At 39.2% G+C, this 23,864-nt stretch overlaps 2 long non-coding RNA genes across 5 annotated transcripts; one reads left to right on the top strand and one right to left on the bottom strand.

Annotated features, from left to right (window-relative positions):
- The first annotated feature begins 395 nt into the window (after positions 1-395).
- On the top strand, positions 396-23,540 carry LOC148006260 (uncharacterized). Of its 4 annotated transcripts, XR_015686514.1 has the most exons (5): positions 396-474; positions 752-829; positions 2,561-2,690; positions 19,846-19,947; positions 22,392-23,540. It is a non-coding gene; the product is annotated as an uncharacterized LOC148006260 (long non-coding RNA). The 4 variants fall into 4 exon arrangements; XR_015686513.1 differs by lacking the exon at positions 752-829 and having other exon boundaries at positions 397-474; XR_015686512.1 differs by lacking the exons at positions 396-474; positions 752-829 and adding an exon at positions 2,271-2,431.
- On the bottom strand, positions 16,010-17,925 carry LOC147994822 (uncharacterized). Its single transcript, XR_015686510.1, has 2 exons — positions 16,784-17,925; positions 16,010-16,624 (listed from the first exon to the last, which is right to left on the bottom strand). It is a non-coding gene; the product is annotated as an uncharacterized LOC147994822 (long non-coding RNA).
- Positions 23,541-23,864: the final 324 nt, after the last annotated feature.

Genomic DNA, 23,864 nt, shown 5'->3' with positions numbered 1-23,864 from the left:
GATCATTGTGGCCTGAAACTGGCTCACACGTGAGAATTATTGTTTGTCCTTTCTCTGCTACCTCATGTCTGGGTGTCTGGGTGACTCCAGCATCTGCGTTATCTATACTTAAAAAGACAAAGTGGGAGACAGAATGAGAAAACTCTGTAGAGTCACGAACACAGAAAACCAGTGTGATGATATTAAGTATCCTCAGGACTTACTTGTTATCAGAACACAAATGATCATACAACAGAGGGTCTGGATGCCCATAGTGGAATGAGCACTGGTGTGAAACATCCAGACTAGGGCTTTACATGAGCAGAGAAGTGACTTTGAGAACACTTTATTCGCATAAGTGACATCTATTGGTCAGTGACATCATCAGATAAGTCACAAACACTTCCAACCCCAGCTGCAGTGTTAAAGCTGTTTTGAGAGGAGGAGGAAGCTCTAGAGATGAATCAGATAGGGCTGGATGCAACTGCAAGTGAAGTAAGATGAAGATTTTTCTCATTTGATGCTCCTGGTAGCTTGGTTTGGTCTATCAATTCTTGATGGCTTCCCTATACCCTCGCTTTTGTAAGAACCTGCTATTTCCACTTGCTCTTGCTCTTCAAATTGCAAGTAGTTAAAAATGAATTCACTGCCTTTTCACAAGCTCTTTTCTCTGAAAATCACCATAATCCCTCATTGGTGGCACAATTGTTCCACTATCATGGACTCAAATTACTCATTGGTCAATTAAGAATTTGTCCTTTAAATTCCACAGGAATGATGCCAGCTCTGTTAGAATAACAAGACAAGAGGTGATTCTTGGAGAGGAGAATACATTGGAAAGCTCTGTGTGGTAAAAGACTTCTGTGATATATTATTATTATCATATTTTTGTCAAATATTCCAACTCCACAATACCACCTCCCCTATATCCCTACAATGAAACAAGCAGAAGTTATCCTGTTCAAAAAGATTTGCAAATAAAATACTGCAGAATTTACCTGCTATGTATTCTTCTTTCCTGAAAAATCACCATGCTTGTTCATCATTAATTCCTGGTCTTTCACCTGACCTATGGCTCTCCTACATCCCATCAGTATGGCAACTGTGGAGAAATGAGAGAAAGTTTTGTGTTTTTGGGTCAGTCTATTAAGTTCCTAATTGATAAAGATGGGATAGTTTGATTTTTTTTTATTTTTGACATAGAAACACACTGCCAAATTCTATGAACTTGAGGGTACCTATTTTTAAGTAGCAACTTTTAAATAACTTACAAACTCATTGATGTTATCTACAGTGCTTCTTTCTCTTGAAGACATTCTCTTGCAACATGTCAGGCCCATGATATAAACCATATAAACCAGATAGGGCAGAATGAATGTTCTGCTTTCAAAGAAAGTATTGTTCCTCCCTGTTACCTGGTATCGAAGTGCAGGAGAAAGAGTGATCTTCAAAGACAAGCATGCCTAATCCCTGGATCCTGTGAATATGATAAATGGCATGGCCAGAGAGAATTAAGCGCCCAATGGAAGTAAGGTGGTTAACCAGTTGACCTTGCCTTGACAAAGAGATGATCTTCAAATTCCAAGTAGACAATCACAGGGGTCTTACAATGTGAAAGACAAGAAAAATAAGAGTCAGAAAAGAGCAACAAAGGAAAATATCAGCCTGTTATTGTTTTGTTTTTGTTTCTTGTTTGTTTGTTTGTTTGTTTGTTTGTTTTTGATAATTGAAGGGACCATGAGCCAAGTTGCTTGTGGCCTCCAGAAGATGAAAAAAGATGAGAAACTAGACTCTCCTCTAGAGCCTCTGAAGGGAATGTGCTGTGAGCAATACATTCATGTAAAACTGTGAGACGGTAAATTTGCATTACTGTAATATGGCAAGTTAGTTGGAATCTGTTATACCAGCTATTGGAAAGTACTATACTATAGCAGCTAAGAGAATCACGTCTGAAATCCTGAAATTAGGGCTGGAGAGATATTTCGGGCAGCAAAATGTTTGCTTTGCAATCATAAATACCTGAGTTCACAGTGAATGTGGAGAAAGCAAGCCAGTGTCTACATAGAACCTTTATCCTTACATTCTAGTATCTTTGGTGTGAAGGTACTCTGCAGACTACCAAAAGATAAAATTAAACACCAACCTAGACCCCAAATCTTTGATCGCCATTCTGTCCTACCTGCAAGATGTGCTAGGGTAGTGGTCAGACTAAACATGTGGGAGTAACCAATCAATGTTTCATTTGACTTAAGGCCCACTCTACAAGATAAAAACCCATACTCACCTCATGTTGGTTAGGTAACCAAGAACCAGACACTAGATAGTAGCCCAGAGACCTAGGGTAAAACCAAATACTAATGGTTTAAAAAAAGAAATCAATGAAATGGCTCCTAATGGCAATTTGCTGTAGTCATATATCAGTGTCTTATTCAGCCATCACCGCAAAAAACAGGTATTATGCAGAGGGGGATGAGAGAGAGAGAGAGAGAGAGAGAGAGAGAGAGAGAGAGAGAGAGAGAGAGAGACCTTTGGAAACACTCATCTAAATGAGATGCCTCTACCAAATTCATGCCCCTCGTAGCTCAGTGAACCCCATGGAAGCAGAGACAGAAAACGTGTAAGAGCCAGAGGGAGGACACCAGGAGAACAAGCTTCTCACAGACTGAAGCAGCAAGCACAGGGTCTACAAGGAGCTGCACCAGGTCCTCTGTGTATGTATTACAGCTTTCAGCTTAGTATTTGTCTTGGGTTCCTGAGTATGCAAACAAGTGAGTCTCTGATTCTTGTGCCTGCTTTGGGGTGATCTTTTCTTCTTTTGACTTGCCTTCTCCAGGCACCATGTGGTCACTTTTATTTTATCTTACAATATTTTATTTTGTTATCTCTCAGAGGCCCGTTCTTTTCCAATGAGACAGAAAGAGAGTGGAACTGAAGGGGAGGGAAACTGGGAGGAGTAGAGGGAAAGGAATCTGTAATCAGAATATATTGTGTGAGAAAATAATCTATTTCTTTTAAAAGGGGGAAATGGTGAAAGAAAGAAAGAAAGAAAGAAATAAAGAAAGAAAGAAAGAAAGAAAGAAAGAAAGAAAGAAGAGAGAGAGAGAGGAGGGTGAGAGGGAGGGAGGGAGGGAGGAAGGAAGGAAGGAAGGAAGGAAGGAAGGAAGGAAGGAAGGAAGAAAACCTGAGTTTTGTTCTTAAAAACTACATTTTAAAAGTTGACCATGGAGGGGGAATAAAAAAAGAAAAAAGAAAAAAGAAAAGTTGGCCATGATACTGTGAGATTGTTATTCCATGCTGGACAAACATTACAAGCAGACCACTGGGGCTCACTCGCCAGATTAGCCTTCTTGGCTAACTCTAGGCCAGGGATACACCTTGTCACAAAAAAAACAAATGAAAACAAATCCAAACACCAAAACAAAACTAAACAAGAAACCTAGGGTGGATGTCATCTAACTATATTTTGCTAAGCCTTTATACAGATTCTAGCTAACAGTGAAGCCACAGTGCTTTCTAGTGGCCAGTGACAAACAGCAACACAAATGGAGCTGTAATTTCCTTCATTTCATATAAGAGATGTGAGATTTTGTAATGGTTCAGTGTTAAAGAGTGGCGAATCAGTCTTAGTCTTACTTTGGTCTAATTTGTAAACTCTGTACATGAGTGGCCATCACTTACCACACAACTGGATCTTGTGGCTAAATAGATGGGAGGATATGCAGTGAGGGAAAATGAACAAACTTTGTGAACTGCACTTAGACTCAGTAGGGAAGGATGTTATGCTGCGAAGGTCTGAGAGTGCAGGTGCATGCAGAACTACCCCCTCCCTATCCTGCTGTTTTCCAAGAACTCCCAACAGTTCAGACCAATTTCTCTTACTATCTTAGAATATCAGGAAGAAGTTAGTAGAGGTAAAAAGACAGACAAAAAAAGGGTATCATCAAGGGTAACAAAGGGGCCCTGGGTTGCTTTCAAGGTTCTTAACAAGAAGAAAAACTTGACATTTTAACATGCCAAGGAAGTATTTTAGTAGACAAAGGCAGACAGATGAAATGTGTCTGGCAGTCTCTGATATATCTAGATCAAGCCTGAATTAGTTTTGTGCTGTGCGAGGGGCATTAGAAAGTTGCAGTACTCTGAGTGGAGATTTGGACTGAACACGGTGTATACCCCAAGGTTTGGGAGATATGGGCTAGAAGAACAGGACTTTATGGGAATTCAGAAGTTTTCTTTTAAGAAGTCTGTAACTCCTGCCAGGATTTCCATTTTATGTATTTCTTTGAAGACAAAATATTGTTAAAATTATTTAAGATTAATAATAATAATAAATGTAATTATTATTAATGCATTTCCATAAAAGCAAGAGTAGAAATAATCCCTTTAAACAATAATATACTGTAGAGAATTTGTTCTTTAGAAAGTTCTAGTACAAAGGCATAGAAGCACAATATAAAGATGTCACCAAGGATACCATACTAAATGTTCAGATGCTCCATCTCTAGTGGGAAAGCCTATTGCCTGTTACTCACAGATAACCTCTATCTATACTACTGGCTTTTAGGTGGATTTCCCGATTGCATAGTTCAGAGAACAGTTATCCCCAGATTCAGATGACAGAGTCTGTGAAAAGTCACTTTCGGTTTGGGGTTCTTGAATTGTTACTGAAGAAATACTGGGAGTTTCTGGGATATTATTTTCAAGCACTTGCAGTCCTTGTGTTTCAACAAAGAATTTGTGATCTACGGTTATATGCAGCATGGCCTGTGTCAAAAGACCAACTCTGTCCATAGAGTCTAAGAAGTAGTGACAAGTCTCTGCTGAACAATGGCGTGAAGAAAACCATCAGCTTTGTGCACAGCAGGAATGTGTCTCTGCATTGCTGTGGCTAAACTGCTGGCACAGAGATAGGTGGCTGAGTCACTCTGCTTTGCAGACTGGATCTTGAGAGTGGAGTTGACTCCTTCAGTCCTCACAGCAAAAAAAACGATCCTTGGGTAACTGTGACTTATCTATATCAACCTCATTCTGAAAGTAAACTAGAAGCCGGGGCCCCTGGGCTCTGTGTTGCTGATACCAGTAAAGTCTCTCATGTCCAGAAACAGGGTCACACCAAAAGGAAACAGTCTGACTTTCCTGTATGATTGCATATCTGGGGGACTGGGTGACTCCAGTTTCAGACAGAACTGTGGAAAAAGAAGATAGTGTTTCAAAATGGGAATGATTGAAACAATTCCCCAGAGAAATGCAGAATGGAGACTTTTTTTCTAAAACTTACCTGTGTCAAGGAGACAGAGCACTGCCCAACCAAGGAGCCCGGTGCCCATGGCAGATTGAGGGAAGAGGAAGGCTCACCACATCAAGGTCTTGACAGTTGCATTACTGGTTACCACGTGACACTTCCCATGATGACTTCACTGTCCCTTCAGAGAATCAGTCTTAGCACAGTGCCTCTTGGTGTAAATGGTTTAGCTTATGCTCAGACTACATGTGAATTCATCCAGTGTCCTCACACAAAGCCTGGGCTTTAGAGGACACAACCTTCTACAACTTGAGGCCCTTCTTCTAAGGCTCTGATTGGTGTTTGACATTAACTATCACAAAGACTACTAGAAGACAACATTATTGGGTGGTGACTTCTTTAACTTTCTTACCATTTTCCTTCACTTTGGGCAAATCTCTTTCATCAGGTTCTGGCACAGTATATTCCAGGCATCACATTAAACTAGCTGATATATTCTGAGAGGGGTAAAGTAACGCCTGCACTTCTAGGACACCAATGAATAAATGCTATACTTGTCCCTAACAAAAGCAAAGCTCTTTCTTGGCCTATAAATCATCATTGTATTATAGATGAAATGTGATTTTAAATAGCTTTTTACCAATCTTAACCCTTTCAAAATGGACACCTTAGCTACAACTTAGAAATAAACTACACTGGTTAGTATTTGACTGTTGCTCTTCCCTGATGAGGTAAACACTGGGTACAAAGACATGATATGAGGACCAAAGTAAGATATGTGCTCAGAGACATGAAATGGCGTAGATAGGTGATGGAGATCATCTACCGCATGTCCCGAATTTAGGAAACACATGCCTGTACCACCAGGTAAAGTTCTGAGGTATATAATTAACACACTCACTGGTTTTGTTTATTTGGTCTCCATTAACAGTATAGAAAAGCTGTGGGTAGAAGGTAAACTTAAGACATGTCAGCTAATAACGTAGTGATACAAGGTCTCCGTATAGCAAGAGCATGGTGTATGTTTCATTCTTATGACCATTGTGTTGGATGATAGGAACATGTAGCGTGTTAGACACTGTGCTCCTCAGACAATGTTAGAGTCTGTGCTTCTCAGACAGTATTAAAGACTACCCACCAGACAATGTTGGAGACTGTGCTCCTCAGACAATATTAGACTGTACGGCCCAGACAATATTATATTGCTTCTCAGACGATCTGTAACATGCCAGAAATTGAAACATTTCAAGGATATTGAGGAAATTGCATTTGTGTTCAATGCATCCCCTACTTCCAAAGTAAAACAACTAACAAAATAGATGATAAAAATCCATGTTAGGCTCAGAGTAGGATAACCTTTGTTTCTGAGAAATCTGATTTATATTAAGGATGCTTACTGTGTTATTGCCCAAAATGTCAAACAAGCCTATCTAGAAATATCAAGAAATATTTGTTTTTATTTATTCTTCTGCAATGCTATGTCATTCCTCACTTTGGCCAATGGGGTTAAATGAACATTATAGGTGCATAGCTAATGTTACTCTGATGTGCTCCTGAGTATCCCTTCCCTTTGTATAGAGATGGGTCTCCAGATGCTCAGCCTGACTTGTCCACCATTCACGTACTGGGCAACATGAAAACATTCTTCTCCTAATGATTCACTACAATTCCATCTTTCCAAGGGCAGAGGCAACCTATATCATTGGAAGAAAAAAGTCGGGGTGGTATTTCATGTATTACTGCCTATTCTTAGTATCCCCAAACCACTAGCTGCTAGAATGAAGTCACACTCTTCCTCACTGGGGGACCATGTGGGCCTTCACCCAACTCCAGAGCCTCTTGATCAGCCGCAGTTCCAGAATCATTAGACAGAGATTTCCTCTCTATGGCATAAGGATGCTGGCACCACTTCTGTTCTGCAAACATTGAAGTCAAAGCTAAACTTGCCTCTACTGTCCATTTAGTTAGACCACAACTTAGGATGAACACTGCTCTTCTCTTGTTTATACTTAGCCAGATTCTTAGAGATACAGTTTATAACCAACCATGGAGATGTACAGTTAACATCTTCTAGACTTGTATAGCTCCAAGTGGACAAAGAGTGGCTTGTCAAAGTTCATCATAATAAATAAAAGGATTTTTTGAAATCCCACAAGGAGTGGTAAGCTTCTACCGATAGCTGCATTTTTAATATCCTTATTATTTCGAGAACATTTTATGTGAGTATTCTATTTCCACACCTCATCATTTCCTTACCTCCCTAACCCCCTGCCATGTTTTCTCCAAATCCTCCTTGAATTCATGACATCATCTTAATTATTATGGTAACACAAATGAAATTATTTCTCTTCTGTTATTATTTTACACACACACAGACACACACACACACACACACACACACACACACGCATGCGCGCTACAGGCTGATAAGAGATTAACCTCTCAGTAGATTACTGAATCCCTACTTGTTGGTCCTAAACACAAATACATAGGGCAGCTGCATGCTTTAAGTTACCAGCTCCCTCCCCACTGAGGTATTGATTTTTATGACTCTTAAGTATAAATCAGAATTACTAAAATTCTGTGCTTGAAGCAATGCCAACAGTTGGCTTTGAATTTTTTGAATAGTTTATTTACATCTATTTTCTATACATTAGTAATTTAGAAATTTTTAAATAAATTTTTAATAATTTATTTAATTTGATTTTTGTACAGACAGTTTTTAGCTGCCATGTGGGTGCTCAAAATTGAACCCATGTCCTCTGGAAAAGCAGTCAGTGTTCTCAACTGCTGAGCCACCTTTCCAGTCCCCATGTTCTGTTAAGTAAGTAGAGTGATGATAGACCCATGCCCTATAAGATGAATATAGTACCAGGCTCTGGAAAAGTCACCTATGTCATGTGGTCCCTTCCCAGGAGAAAGTCTTCTAGTCTCAGCCAACAAACTGGAGTGATGTTGTATAAAATCTGAAGAAATATATTTTTTCTTCTACCTACCCTTATCATACTAAACCTGTTAATAATCTAAGGGCCACAATAATCTTTACAACACATATGACGATAAACAATATTCCCCCAAAGAAAACATGCAAGTCTGCCATAAACGATAAGTAGATGATTGACCTTATTGGTTTACATTTAGTTCAAAGGGACACGGTGAGGTATCACTTCTCACACAGACAGCCACAATGTGTGAAAATAGTGGAAAGACAGTGAAAAAAGCTTGAACTCTCATACACTGATGTTTGGAATGTTAAATGGTACTGCTCCCTTAACAACACTTTGACAGTTACTGAAAATATCAAACAGAATTATTGCATGACTCTGTAATCTTGTGTACACTCCAAAAAAACTGAAGACTAGGAGGAAACAGAGAATTAAAGTTCAATTTCAGTTGAGTATTGTTAAGAATAACTGAGAGATGGAAGCAACTTAAAAATCCATAAAGTAATGGGGGTTAGGAAATGTACAGTTTTAATATAATGAAACATTAAAACAAGTCAAGCTGTGATACAAATTAAAAATGTGATACTTATGCTATGTGGGAGATGTCAGACACACAGCGAAGGAAACATACTTCCAAACATACACTTCCCACAATAAGCAAGGTCATGGGTCAGACGGAAGAATAGTTACTGCCTAATGGGTTACAGATAAAACATTTGGGGAAACACATGGCAATGATTGGACTACAACGCAAAGAATATGAGTAAAATGACTAAGTTACAGATATAAAAACAGTGATGGGGTTCAGAAAAGATGGTCAACTATGCTACCTTGGTTTCTGCTTCTTCTGAACTTGTGGCTAAACCAAAGCAGAAAAAAAATTTTTTTCTCTGTTTTCCTTGGTAGACTAAATGCAAGTTCTCTAAAAGAAACATGTGAGGGCCTCCCTGAGAGTGCCCCCAACCCAGGAGGATTAAGCTGCACCACAACAGGAGAAGACTGGAAAAGTCCATCCAGTGTTCAGGCAGACTTCTCAGAGTCTATCAGCCATTCTCACAAGGACAAGTTCAGCTTTACTCAAAATAATTTATTCTTCCCCCAACTTGCCTGAATCTAGCTGCCTCTCAGCCAGAGAAGAAAGAATAGAAGTTTCTAGATACCAGCAAGTGTTAGATTTCATTTTCTGTCCATTTGATGACCCCAGGTGAGCAATTAGCTTGCATAGCTTTTGGCCTGTTGATCTGTGAATTTATTTCACACAATCAAATGAGAGAGTAAACAAATATATTCTCCGGTACAACCATAAAGGTAAAATTTTTATGTGACCCTGTTTTCATTATGATCCTTAAAAAGTAAAAATGGAGATGAAGACTATGTCAAAATGACAAAAGAAAATGCAGGTAATATCAATAGCTAACTCCTCCTGTGGAGGTACTTAAAGGGAAAGAATGCAAGTTAGTCAGAGGCATTGGTAGCTAGGAGAAGTGGTGTTTGTCAGAAAGCATGCTCTGAAGGGTTTCCTGGTATGGCTGTAATTTTCTTCTATGGTATAACACAGTTCCTGGCAGTTCACAGTTCCGTGCACATTCTGTATTCTAAGTCTTTAGAAAATGTTCCTATCTGGTGAGCTTGAAATTAAGTCTCATCACTTCAGCTGCTGATGCTTTATTTCTAAGTAGCAGTTAAAAAATCAATGTTTTGTGGTAATTTCCATTTACTCTTCCATGACTTGAAAAATGAAGTGAACATTGCTGTATTTCCTGGCTTACATTTCTTGTTAATAACAACATTCTTCATCTTTTGGGGATAATTATATTTAGGCATGTTGTACTATATTTGCAATGAACAATAGTGCTTATTTGATTTAGATGTTACTTGTTCCCCAAAAGTTACATCTATTAAAGGCTTGGGTATTCAGAGGAAGAGCTTCCAGGTATATTAGATGATGAAAGCTTGGATATCACCAATGGCTAATCCATCAATAGGTTTATATTAGAAAGGACATTGAGTGACAGAGACAAATTCAGAAAGCAGGGCCTAGTGAGAAGAAAATAATGGGTAAAATTAATCATAGACCAAAACTTTTGAAACACTGAGACAAAAACCAAAATATACCTTTTCCTTTATTTTCTCAGACCTGGCACAATACTAGAAAGGTGACCACTGTGCATATCTCCACACTCAATGGTAACTCGGCTTTATTACTCATTCTGTAAAATGCCAATTGCCACCCACTGGGCCACAGTTTTTTACATGTTGAAACAAAAAAATCAGTTATATTTATTTCTAAATTCCTCAAAAGTCAGAAAAAGAATATATCATATAATCTGCACAACAATACATCCAGCACTTTTTTTTTCTAGAGGAAATCAAATACTGCAGAAAGAAGGAGAATTAGTCTTCATGTAGATGAGTCCTTTATATTGTTATCCAATCTTAAGCACTCAGACGTAAAGAACATAAATAGAAGTAACACTAAACCTACTTAGCAGGTTGCATTTACATATTTATTCACAGAGTACATTTATACACACACATAAACAAATTTGAAAATAGCTTGAAAGAAGAGAAGAGCATGTTAGGGGTGGGAAGCAAAAGAGGGTTGATAGAAACAGGGAAATGAAATTTAGGTTTAAAAAGGTAAAAGAAAAATTATATATATATATATATATATATATATATATATATATATATATGAAGAATAGATATAGAAACAAAAGGGAAAAGCATGTCTACAATACAGAAGAAATGTCCAGGGAAAAAATATATTCAAAATTGAAAACAGCACATACAAATGAGGAACTAACTGAATGTAGACAACTTTAGCTAGAAATGAAAGAACCATGGAATGCTGGGTAAACGGTAATGATTCAGATGGGTGAAGAAAAACGACGAAGGAACTTAAAGGTTATTGTCCTGAAGGACAAAGGGGCTACTGACTGATAGAGTAAAAGCATCCAGGAAAGAGACCTTGTAAGTTTTTCAGTTGGGTAGTAAAGTGATTGAAGTGGTCACTGAAAACCACAGGCTGGGATATAACGGCTGGGGGAATATCAAAAGGGTGATCATGACCTCCAACTAAAGGTTCATTTCACTCTCTGAAAACAGAAGCAAGTTCTGGATATATAAGAAATATCCATAAAAATTTGTCAAAATAAACTTTAGTAAGGTTGAGACTCATTCTGTGAGGTTCCTAGTTTGTCAGAACTCAGTGACTCTTAGAGAGGCAGGGACTTCCTAGGGCACACAGGCAACTAGTTTTCCCTATTTGCTTTATGTGCAGAGGGGAGGAGGCCATGCACTGCTGTGCATCACTGCTGGCACAGAAGTACACAGCCGTCTGAGAGAGAGAAGCTGACTCCAGAATGAGAGAGAAGTCCTCTTGGCTTGGTCTTGAGGCCTTGTACCCACTGGAGACATCTCCTTTCTCAGTGCGGTTAACATCATATGAGTAATGGATCAGCCTCAGTTCATCCCCCATGTTCTGTCGATACCAGTACATGTAGTCGTGGTTATTAGTCTGGCGACAGCTCAATGTCACCTCTCCTCCTGTTACTGCCACCCTGTTTCTTGGGCTTTGGGTGACTGCAGCCTCCATGTGTTCTGTAATAGAGAAAGACAAAACCTGATGATGTCATCTTAGCGAAGAGCCCTGGGAACTCTGAGAAAGAAGTGGCCTGACCAGCACTCACTTGCACACAGGAGACTCAAAACCACCAAGAAGAGCCCAGAGCCCATCTCTGGATCAACGAAGGCCCTCATATGTTTCAGCCCTGCTTGAGAAACTAGAGTTGGGGCTTTCAGTGACTTAGTAATGTCACTGTCTATAACAAATGCTAACGCTGCACAGTTAAGACACACTACTGCTTCTCTATATAAGCAAGGAAATTTTCAAGCATGGTGTCATAGTTGTATTATACAACAATTTTAAATAATTACAGATAAGAGAGGATTTGTGCTTTGTTTTTTATATCTAGATGCATGTGCTCTTTTTCTGATTTTAGTCAGCATATAATTTTATTTCTACTATGATTCTACTGCTCATTTTACGCTGTTTCAATTTTTACCATTTCTATATTCTTAGCTGCAGCCTCACAACATGCTGAGTTTTATGAGGTCTCCTCTGATACTTTACTTTGTCTTAATATATGAAGAAAAACTTCAGTGCTGTCTGTGGCTACAAAGACTGCTCGACACAGAAAGTTTATAAAGCACCATGGTTGAAGTCATCACAATTCAAACAATGGTTTTAAGTTCTCTCCAACCTATTCACGGACACAAGATCTAACATCAGGATCAGCTCTCCATGCTCCTCTATTTGTTTTAGGAGAGGTTGTGAATAGCCAATATAAGTTTTGTCACTATGCTTTCTGTCAAGAAGAAACTCCTTCAGCAATGTGAGAGAGCTATTTGATAGGTAATATGCAGGTCTGGTGTCTCTAGGGTCCCAGGAAATTGTACCAAATCATCCAAAGCTCTTGTATCGCCTTTCTCATAACTTTGCTAACAAGATACACTTATCTCTACTCAATGACACTGAAGGTTCCTTCCTAGGTGAAGCATCAGTTACTCCCTACACAGATAATATCTCAGTATGAAGCCTCCTTTCTATGGCTAGACATCTTGATAGGATCTTGATGGAAACTTTCTATAACCCTGCCCTGGTGAGATGGGACTCACAAGCAGAAGCAGAGGAAAAGGGGGTCGTCAATTTCCCATATGAAAAAGATGGCAGTAGGGGCTGGCTGTACCAGAAAGGACATTGTGCTCCATACCTAAAACTTGGCTGGTCTCCAGAGAGCAAGAGCCACCAACATAGGCAGCCATTGCCCATGGTTGAGTCAGGCCAAGAAAGAAGCCCTTAGATATTTGGAGTAGGGAACATAAAATTTCATGGCTCTGATGCCCATTTCAAACTAAAGCATGTTCTACCAGTAATGGTGGTCTTCTGAACAACATTTTCATTTTTTTGGAGAGAGTGTGGTTTGCGTACCTATTTTTGGCACCTGTACAATTGATTTTTAATTATTGCATAGCAAATTTCCTGTTGATGAAAACGTATATAGCATCTTCAAACTGTGACAGGACAAACATCATCTAACTTAAAATTATACACCTAGAACTTGAACATGCCACCCTACCCCATTCAGACAAAACACACACACACACACACACACACACACACACACACACTCACACACTCACATACAAAACACTCAGCTGGTAAACAGACAGTGAGCAGCTACATTTTTGACCAAAAGTAAAGGACACTATAGAAAGTCATACTTGGATATTGAAGGGAAAGAGTTCTAGATTTCGATCCTAGTGTTAATATTATTAATTAGTAAATGTTGCAAATTTTCATGAGCTATTGATACCTACCTATAAAGCAATACATAGAAATCTTCATCTGCAAATGGCTGCACTAATTTATACCCTTGTTTTAAAATATGCAGTTTATGCCTATTCCCCAGCACAGAGTAAGATTCCTACCACTAGCTGAAGGCTAGAAAGTATTGGCAGAGATATGAGAACATCTGGAGAGCTAGGAGCAAAACCCCAGTGTTTAGGAGCACTAGTGTGGGTTTATCTAGATGATGAGGGATTATTATAGAACTAGGAGCATTTCTGGGCCTTAGATAAGACTATGTGGCATCTCCCAACCCCTATCTTGTACATCATCATCTGGGACAGGAAGATGAAGACACAGAAAGCCAGTAGCACTGTAGGCTACTGCGAGCTACCATGGAAGTAGACAGCAGAATCTTCCAGCTCCAGGGCACTTGGGCTAGTCTTAGAGTAATAGTCATTGAACTGCTGGACTGAAAATCAACTGGGCATGTTTCCTTTCTTTCCCTCCTTTTTTAATAATGCTAAGAGAAGAGTTATAGTTCCTGCCCTAAAGTCTGTTGGTACCAAACCACATTGCTATGTCCAGAGGTGGGAATACATTTCAGAATGAATTTTTCTCCTTTTAATTTGATTATGTGCCTTGGAGACTGGGCAACCTCAGAGTGTGCTGAACCTGGGGAGGAAGGAGACAAGAGTGAGCATCTAAAGAAAGAGTAGGTCTATGGAGCAGAAGCAATAGCAGCAGCAGCAGTTAAAGAGCTCAGGAGTAGTCCCATCTGCCCTCAGGACTTACTTGTTCCCAGGAGAAAGAGAGTAACCCAAGAGAGCAGGGTGGTGCCCCAGGCAGAATCAGGGAGGTCAGTGTTACACATGCTTCTTCTCAGAATTCTGGTCCCCTTGGTGAGTGATCAAGTGTCAGCTCCTCCTTTCTCTCTCCTCTTTTCATCTCATTGCCTGTGATGTCAGGTTCTGAGGTCAGTGAACTTGTTCACTCCCATGGGCTTCCTCTATACTTGGGCATACTCTACTAGCTAAGCCATTCCCCCTTTCGGTCCAGCCTGCTTAGTGGAAGGAGATCTGGCTGTGTTTAATCAATATGTTTGGGTATGGGGAAGTCAATTTCACACTTTTCTCTGAGCCAGTGGCTTCCTTCTCTCCATCTGGCTTCAGAGACCTTGGATTACCAGTACTACGGTTCAAGTCTACAGTTCATGCTGCCTGCCCGGAAACACAGTTAATGTGCACATGGACTAACCACCCCTGCTCTGCTCTGAGCCTCCTGAGCCAGCACCGCTTCTGCTTCCACAGCTAACATCCTACTGTGCCTCCAAACCTGATCTCTGTTTACATCCACCATCTAAAGAGATACCAGAAACTCACTAGACGGTTCCTCAGTGCCCCCTAGTGACCAGTGTGGACTTACAGGCTATACCCTACAAGGTATAGTTGAGGCTGGAAGCTCTCAAAATCAGGCATCTGCGGTGAGCCTGAACACAGCACAGAGTTGTTGCCAGGCACAGTTTTCCCACTAAAATCTCAACTATCTATGCCAGGGAAAGAGACCTAAAGGAAACGCATCTAGGAATCTCTAATTCCTATCAGAGTGCTGCAGGGAAACAGATTAGTTTTAACACTATCAGATGCCTTTGGAAGCAGTGAACCTGGGCAAACCAATCTTTAGTCCAAGTGAAATGTTATGATGCACTATGAATTTTGTCAATGGAGACATCTTCTAAGCACTTTGAAAAATAAACTAGTCTAAGGAAGAGAAAGCCTGGAAGGGTAAAACTTTGGAATTACTGTTTTAGGCACCAAGCAAGCCTCAAAGTTTATATATTAAATGTTTTAGTGAATTCAGGTTGCATTTTTTACTCCTTCCAGTTATACTCAGTTAACCTTTACTTTTTTTCTCATTTTCTCAGTGTTTCCTTACGAATATCATTTCCAAATTCATTGATTCTTCCTTCTGGGGCCTCCAATATACTATTACTTACATTCAGGGCATTTTTATTACAATCACTACAATTTCACTTTTAGGAGTTGAGTCAGGATTTGTTCATGTCTCCCTCATTTCTACAAACTGTTGTGTACTGCAGTTACACGGTCCAATGTCACTGCCAGTCAATTAATTAGAAAGAGGTTGATTTCCAGTGTCTCATTTTTCTCCTAATGGTAAGTCCTATTTTCCTGCTTCTTTGAAAAGCTGTATAATTTTTATTAGATGCTGAACAGTGTATTTTATGCTTTGGTGTTCTAGATTCCATACCTTTCTTGTTAATCCATTTATAGCTTTATTCTCCAATGTGCTTAAGTCATTGAGAAATAGAAATCAGACCGATTCCTAGCAGATAATTGTTGCTCTTTTTAGGCTTTGGCAAAGATGGATATATAACTTAGAGGACTGAAGGATGGCTTATCAATTAAAGGCTGGGCCTACATTAAAAAATGTAAGATATATAACTTAGAGATGAACACAACATAAAAGTCTTTCAACTTATGAAAAGGTAGAAAATGTACTATTTAATACAATGAAATATTAAAATAAGTAAAGTTCTTATACACAGTTCATATGCTAAGTGAAAATTAAGACACAAAAAGAAAATATTATAATTCTTAATATAGATTTGATAAAATAGGCAAGATTGGAGTCCTCATGAAGACATAGTTGCAGTTTAATGGGCTGCAAATGAAAACGTTTTAGGAAGTAAAATGGTGGTTGAACAACACAATGATAATATGTAAACCACCACAAAGGTATAAATATAAAACAGTGATGGAGTTTATAAAATGACAGTTCAGTATGCTAATTTGGTTTTTATTTCTTTTGAAGTAAAGCTGCAAAAGCAAGTATAGAAAAATTATTTCTATAGGATCATAAGAATCTTCCCATGATAGAACATACACAATACTCCAAAAGATACATGTGTGACCCTCAATGGGAGTCCCACCAACCACAGAGGATTGAGTTGTGCTACAGGAGGAGACACTGGATACCCATACTTTGTCCACAGAGATTTCTCAGTCTATCATCAGTCTCCTAAGGGCACACCCAGCTTTCCACCAAATATTTTGTTCCTCCTCAGTTTGTCCATATTAACCTGCACTCAGCCTGTGAAGAGAGAATACAAATTTCAGCATATGTGTAAGTGTTTAAATATTTTTCTTTCTTTTTGATATTCCCAGACACACGACCACTTTGCATAGTCATTTTGCCTGTTAATCTGCAAACTTATTTCATAGACACAAGGCATAGAGTAAACAAATATACCTCATGCACAAGCATCAAAATGAACTTTTTGGTATCATGTATTTCATTACAATCCTAAAAGGGGACAAAGAAAGATTAACTTCAAAATGACAAAAGAAGATGAATCCTCCAGGGAGAAACTTAAAAGAAAAGAATGTATTTAAATCAGATGCATCAGTAACACAGAAATGGCGTTTGTCACGAAGTATCCTGGAAATGGATTTTTGTTGTCACTGTAATTTTCTTCTCTGGTATAACACAGTTCCTGACCACCCAGAGTTCCACATACATTCTGTATTGTAATTCTTTAGAAATTCTTCATATCTGGTAATCTTGAATTCAGATCTCAACACTTCATCTGCTGCTGCTTTATTTCTAAGTAACAATTAAAAATTAATGTTTTATGATAATTTTTATTTATACTTCTGTGACTTAACAATTTAGATGGAGCATTGCTGTATTTCCTGAGTTACTTTTAATGTTAATAAAAGTATTATTTTAGATAAGAATTATATTTAGGGGCATTGTGCCATATTACAATGCAAAATAGTGCATATTTATTTATTTATTCCCTAAAATTCCATATATTAAAGGTTGAGTTTCTACAGAGTGTTCAGATAGATCTTCAAGAAAGATTAGATCATGAAAGACTTTGATATCACTAATGGCTAATCTATAGATAGGTTTATATTAGGAAGGGCATTGAATCATGGAGTCAACTTTAGAAAGAAGAGACCAGTTGGAAGATGTAGGCCACTGTACACCTCTCTCTCCCTCCCTCCCTCCCTCCTTTGCTCTCTCTTTCCTTCCTAACTCTCATGAGATAGGCAGCCCAGTTCTGCTATTTTCTTCCTGCTAGACTGTTCTGTCACATGATAGGCCCAGCAACATACAGTCCAAATAATAATAGACCAAAATTTTGAAACACTGAGGCAAAACAAACCTTTTTGTTTTATTTTCTTAGTCCAGTCATGATTGCAGTGTAAAATTCGGTGCAGAATAAGCATCTTCCTACTACTGTCGGTCTACCCAATTACTACCCATCAAGTCAAGTTACTGATAGATTTTAATAAGAGGATATGATACTTAAATTTGAAAATTCAGTAACTTGTGAAAAGGGAATGGTAAGAATGCCAGCATTTTTTTTCTGAGACTTAAGAAATTAGTCCTTCATAGAATGAGTCCCTTAAAAGGCTTTCAAGTGATCAGGCAAAAAAAATATACTAACAAACAACACTAAACAGACACAGTAGGGTGCGTTCATATATTCACCACACCACAAACACAAAAAATCAAAAGAATAACTAAAGAATAAGAGACCATGGATTTTAAAGTGGGGGAAGCAGGTAAATGGAAGGAGAAGTAGGGGAGGAAACAATGTAGCTAAACTAACATCTTAAAAAGGATAAAGAAAAATAATTCTCTCTGAAGTATATTTTAAAGGGAAAAGGAGTTCCAGAAGTAAGAGGGAGAGGTATGTATTTACTACACAAGAATTGTCCTAGGAAAGATATCTCCAAGTCAAAAACAGAACAACACGTATGACTAAGTACTGACTGCAGATAAACTTAAGTGGAAAGAACCAGGGAAGGGTAAAGGTTGGTGATAAAAACGACTGGTGACATAGGACCTTATGGCTATTTGTTCTATTAAAAAAAACAGAAGCTAATGACCTATAGGTGTAATATAGCCAGAAAAGACTCACATAATTGACTCAGTTGGTGGAAAGGGGTGGAAGTGATCATTGGAGGCCACAGGTACAGATATGGTGGCTATGAGATCATTAAACGGGTCATCATGAACTCCAAATAAAGAATGATTTTACTCTCTGAAAAAATCCAGAGAATTGGTGTCAGAGTGGCCTCCAGTCAGTATGAGACCTATGTTGTGAGGTTCCTAGTTTGTCAGACCTCAGTGACTCTTTTAGAGGCAGGGACTTCCTAGGGCCCACAAGCACTTTGTTCCCCCAATTTCCTTTCTGTGCAGAGAGGAGGAGGCAATGCACTACTGTGCATCACTGCTGGCACAGAAGTACACAGATGTCTGAGAGGGGGAAGCCGACTCCAGCGTGAGGAAGAAATTTTCTTTGTTTGGTCTGGAGACCTTGTACCCATTGGGGACATCTCCTTTCTCAGTACTGTTAGCACCATATGAGTAATGGATCAGCCTCAGACCATGCCCCATGTCCTGCCGATACCAGTACATGTTGTTGTGATTATTATTCTGCTTACAACTCAGTGTCACCTTTCCTCCTTTTACTGTCACCTTGTTTCTTGGGCTTTGTGTGACTGCAGCTTCCATGTGTTCTGTAATAGAGAAAGACAAAACCTGATGATGTCATCTTAGCAAAAAGACCTGGGAATTCTGGGGAGAGAAGCATACCTGTGGCCTGACCAATACTCACTTGCACTCAGGAAACTCAAAAACCACTAAGAGGAACCTGGAGCCCATCTCAGGACCAAGGCAGGCTTTCTTATGTTCCAGCCCCATTTGGGAAGCTAGAACTGGGGATTTCAGTGACTTAGTGATGCCACTGTCTATAACAAATTCTGGAGCTGCACAGTTAGCACACTACATAACTCTTTACACTAACAAATCTACTATCGATTATAATCTCATAGCTGGACTATACAACAATATTTGTAGTGTATATACACAAAGCATCAGTTCAGAAATGAAATAATGTATGGCTTGTTTTGTGTTTACACTTGCATGTACTCTTTCTCTGATTTTAGTCAACATATTAGGCTTATTCCTAATAGGATACAATTCCTTATATTGCATTGTTCTCATTTTTTGCTACTTCTGTGATCTCACGTCCACCCTCACAACATGCTCTATGCTTTCTATGAGGTTTCAACTAACTCTTCACATTGCCATTTACCTGAGGAAAACTTTCAGTGTTATCTGTGGCTACAAGGACTGCTTGACAAACAGAAAGCTAATGAGGCACGAAGGCTGAGGTCATTAAAATTTGAACAATTGTTTTAAGATCTCTCCAACCTATTCAAGAACACAAGCTGTACGTTGTAAGTTCAACCCTCAGTCTATCCTCAGTGATAGAAATTTTGCCTTTGTTTCAGGTCACACTGTGGCTGTTAGACCTCAGACTTTCCCACTGTATTCTTTGTCAAGAGGAAACCCCTTCCTCAGTGTGAGTGAGCTGTCTTTCAGGTAACGTACAGGTCTGGTGCCTATAGGGTCTCACAGAGGTGTACCAAAATCATTCAGAAGTTCTCATGTCCCCTAAGTCTTAACTTTGCTGACGTGAAACTCTTAACCTCTACTGAATGGCAGTAAACGTTCCTTCCTACTCAGTTACTATCTGAGTTACTCCCTAAGCATGTAATATCTCAGTATGAAGCCTCCTTTCTGTGGCCACACATCCTGGTGGGATTTTGATGGAAACTTTCTATAACCCTGCCCTGGTGAGGAAGGACTCAAAAGCAGAAGCAAAGACAAAGTAGGATGTTCAGAACAGAGTTCATATTAAGAAGGTGGAAACAGGATCTGTCCTTCCCAGAAAGAATATTGCCTTCTATGCCCAAAGCTTGGCTAGTTCCCAGAGACCAAGAACCACCAAATAGAAGGCTATTACCCGTGGCAGAGTAAGTCTATGGAAAAGGCACTTTCTATTTAAGACTTAGATGTTTAGAGTAGTGAACATTAAATTTTAAAGCCCGTAGGATCATTTCAAAATAAGGAAATGATCTACAAATAATGTTAATATTCTGAAAAATACTCTTATTTCATTGGAGATAATGGAATTTGTGTAAATATCTCTTTTTTATTCCTTTTCAATTGACTGTTTAGTAGCAAATTTTTTTGTTGAAAATGTAAATCTCATCTTGAATCTATGAAAAAAACAAACATTATCTTAATATTATACATGTAAAATCTATCACACCCCCACACACACACATACACTGAGCCCAGCTGATCTTAGAATACAAGAAAATAGTGAGCTGCTTCATTGTTTATACAAACCGAACACCAAGAAACACCCAAAAACTTCAGCACTTTGACTTAGACAGCACAGAGATCTGCCTTTCAATCCTAGTGTTTATGTTCTTTTTTTTTTCTGTTTTTATTCTTTTTTTCTCCATCTTTATTAAATTTGGGTATATCTTATTTACATTCCAATTGTTATTACCTTTCCTGGTTTCAAGGCCAACATCCCCCTAACCCCTCCCTCTCCCCTTCAATATGGGTGTTCCCCTTCCCATCCTCCCCCCATTTAGTGTTTATGTTCTTAAACAAAAACATGTAGGAAAATTTCATAAGCTACTGATTCTCACTGAAGTGATGTAAGTAAATCCTAATGGAATGGAAAATGGATATGATAATATCTAAATTTGTCTTAAAACATCTTGCCTATGGCCATAACCCATAACAAAGCAGTTTTTTACCATTGTCTAGGGGGTGGAAGGTATTAGCAGAGATCTGAGAAAGGCTGGAGGGCATGGGCCTAGCCCAGTGTGTAGAAACAGTCTGTGTGAGCTCAGCTAGGCAGTCAGATGATTAGTACAAGCTAGAAGCATTTCTGGGCCTTGGGTATGGTTTTGTGGCACCAGCCAACCCCTCTTTGATATATCACAAGCTGGAAGAGAAAGATTAAGTTACAGAAAGCCAGTAGCTCTGTAAGGCTGTGGAGAGAGCTGGCACAGAAGTACACAGCAGAGTCCTCCAGCTCCAAGGCACTCATGTTCATCTCAGAGTGATAGTCATCGAACTGCTGGACTGAGAATCTGCTGGGCAGGTTTCCTTTCTCTCTCTCAGATTTTTCATAATGCCGGATGAGGAACTTTAGTTCCTGCCCATGAGTCTGTTGGTACCAGGCCACATTGTTATGTTCAGAGATGGGAATACATTTCAGAATGGACCTTCCTCCCTTTTCTTTAATTATGTGTCTTGGAGACTGGACAACCCCAGAATGTGCTGAACCTGGGGAAGAAGGACACCGAGTAAGGGTCTAGAGAAAGAGTAGATCCATGCAGAAGCAGCAGCAGCAACAATGGAGCTCAGGATCAGCCCTGCCAGCACTCAGGACTTACTTGTACCCAGGAGAAAGACAGCAACCCAAGAGAGCAGGGTGGTACTCCAGGCAGAGTTAGAGAGGGCAGTGTTTGACATCCTTCTCAGGATACTGATCTCTTTGGGGAGAGAGCAGGAGTCAGCTCCTCCTTTCTCTTGCCTCCTTTTATCTCATTGCCTGTGATGTCAGGTTGTGAGGTCAGTGACCTGTTATGTGGCTACTCCCATAGGCTCTCTGTACTAGTGCACCTAGTCTCAAGCCTTTCCTTTTTAGTCTCCGCCTGCTCAGTAGAAGGGAAGATGGCTGATGAGAATAAATAGGGCTGGGTATGGGGAAGCCGTGCTTTTCTCTGAGCCGTGCTTTCTTCTCTTCTAACTTCAGAGGCCTTTGGATTGCCAAAGCTACAGTTCAAATCTTCAATTCACGCTCCCTATGCTGACCCACAGTGTGTGTGTGCATAGATGATTGACCACATCTCCCAGCCAGGTGCTTCCTGAGCCAAAACTCTTTCTGGTTCCACAGCTAACACCTTTCTGTAGGCTACAGAGCAAAACTCATAACCATCTTGTTTACCACTGCCCACATTTCACACAGTGGATCAGCAGTGCCCCCTAATGACAGTTGTGTGGTCACTGGATTGTACCTCTACTGACTGAAGAGAGGTGGGAAATCTCAAAATCAGGCACCTGGGATAGGTCAGAAAACTTCACAGAGTTTGCCAGTACCTGTTTATCTACCTAAATATCAATTTTTGCCTATGGTAAACAGAACAGTTTGAAAGGACCACCACTTTTCAAAAACAAACAGACAAAACCCAAAGAAAACCACAACAGAAAAAATCTGTCATTTCAGTGTTGCAGGTAAATATACACTAATTAGTATATTTCAGCTGCCCTTGGAAGGGGTTGGACCTAGAAAATATAGTCCTAATTCAAAGGAAAGATCCAGAAAAGCCTGAGGGTGGATGTTGTCAATGGAGAAGACTGAACAGTTTTAAAAATAAACCAAGCTAAAAAAAAAAAAAGGATAGGCTGAGAAGGTAGAATTTTGGAAATTTTGTTCTAAACAGTTAGTTAGCCTTTGAAGAAATTTAAATATTAAAATTCTGTGTTGCAATATTCAATTGAATATTTGACCATTTATTTCTTCAGCTCACAACTTGTTCATTTTTTGTGTGCTTCCTTTTGAATGTTATTTTCAAATGTATTAACCTTTCCTCCTGGGGCATCCAATCGGCTGTTACGTACAGTGAGATACTTCTCATCACCGACACTGCAGTTTCTACTCTGGAAGCTTGATTTGAATCTTCGCATGTCTCATCATTTCTACAAATTAATTGAGGTACATTCTGCAGTCACACAGTTTAACGTCATAGCTCACGTCTCAGAAACAGGTTGGTTTCTAGTGATTAATTTTTCTCCTAGTAATAAGTCATATTTCCTTCCATCTTTGCAAAGGTGCGATCTTTTCTTAGATGCAAAAATGTCTTAGGTCACTAGAGGAATGCAGTTAAAAGCTCTATCTATCTATCTATCTATCTATCTATCTATCTATCTATCTATCTATCTATCTATCCTTACTCCTCTTTCTCCTTAATGGTCATGAGATGGGCAGCTCAGCTCTGCCACAATTTTCTTCCCGGTCTGCTGTACCACGCCACAGGGCCAAGCAATGGGTCCAGGTATGCGTAGTCCAAAACCTTTGAAACACTGAGGTAAAAATTAAAATATACCTCCTTCCTTTATGTTCTTAGATTTGTCATGACATCAGAAAGATAGCCATCACACAAATCTCCAAAATCCATGCTGACTCTGTTTTGTTTCTCATTATGTAAAATGCAGTGTGATGAACAGGAGTTTTCCAATTACCACCGAATGGCACAAGATACTCAAACATTAGAGCAAAAGAATGATATATATATATCTTGAAATCTGGCATGGCAATTGTGCCAGTTTCTTTTTTGCAATTAAGTATTACTGAAATAGGGTCTATTAGTCTTTCCCAAGATGAATCCTCTACATTGTTGTCCAATCACAAGTGGGCAGCCCTAAAAATATATAGCCCTAC

The sequence above is a fragment of the Rattus norvegicus genome, chromosome 4, assembly GCF_021556685.1.
Source record: "Rattus norvegicus strain SHRSP/BbbUtx chromosome 4, alternate assembly SHRSP_T2T, whole genome shotgun sequence".
NCBI lineage: Eukaryota > Metazoa > Chordata > Mammalia > Rodentia > Muridae > Rattus > Rattus norvegicus.
Note: the sequence above shows the minus strand (reverse complement) of the source record. Positions and strands in the feature narration are given on the sequence as shown.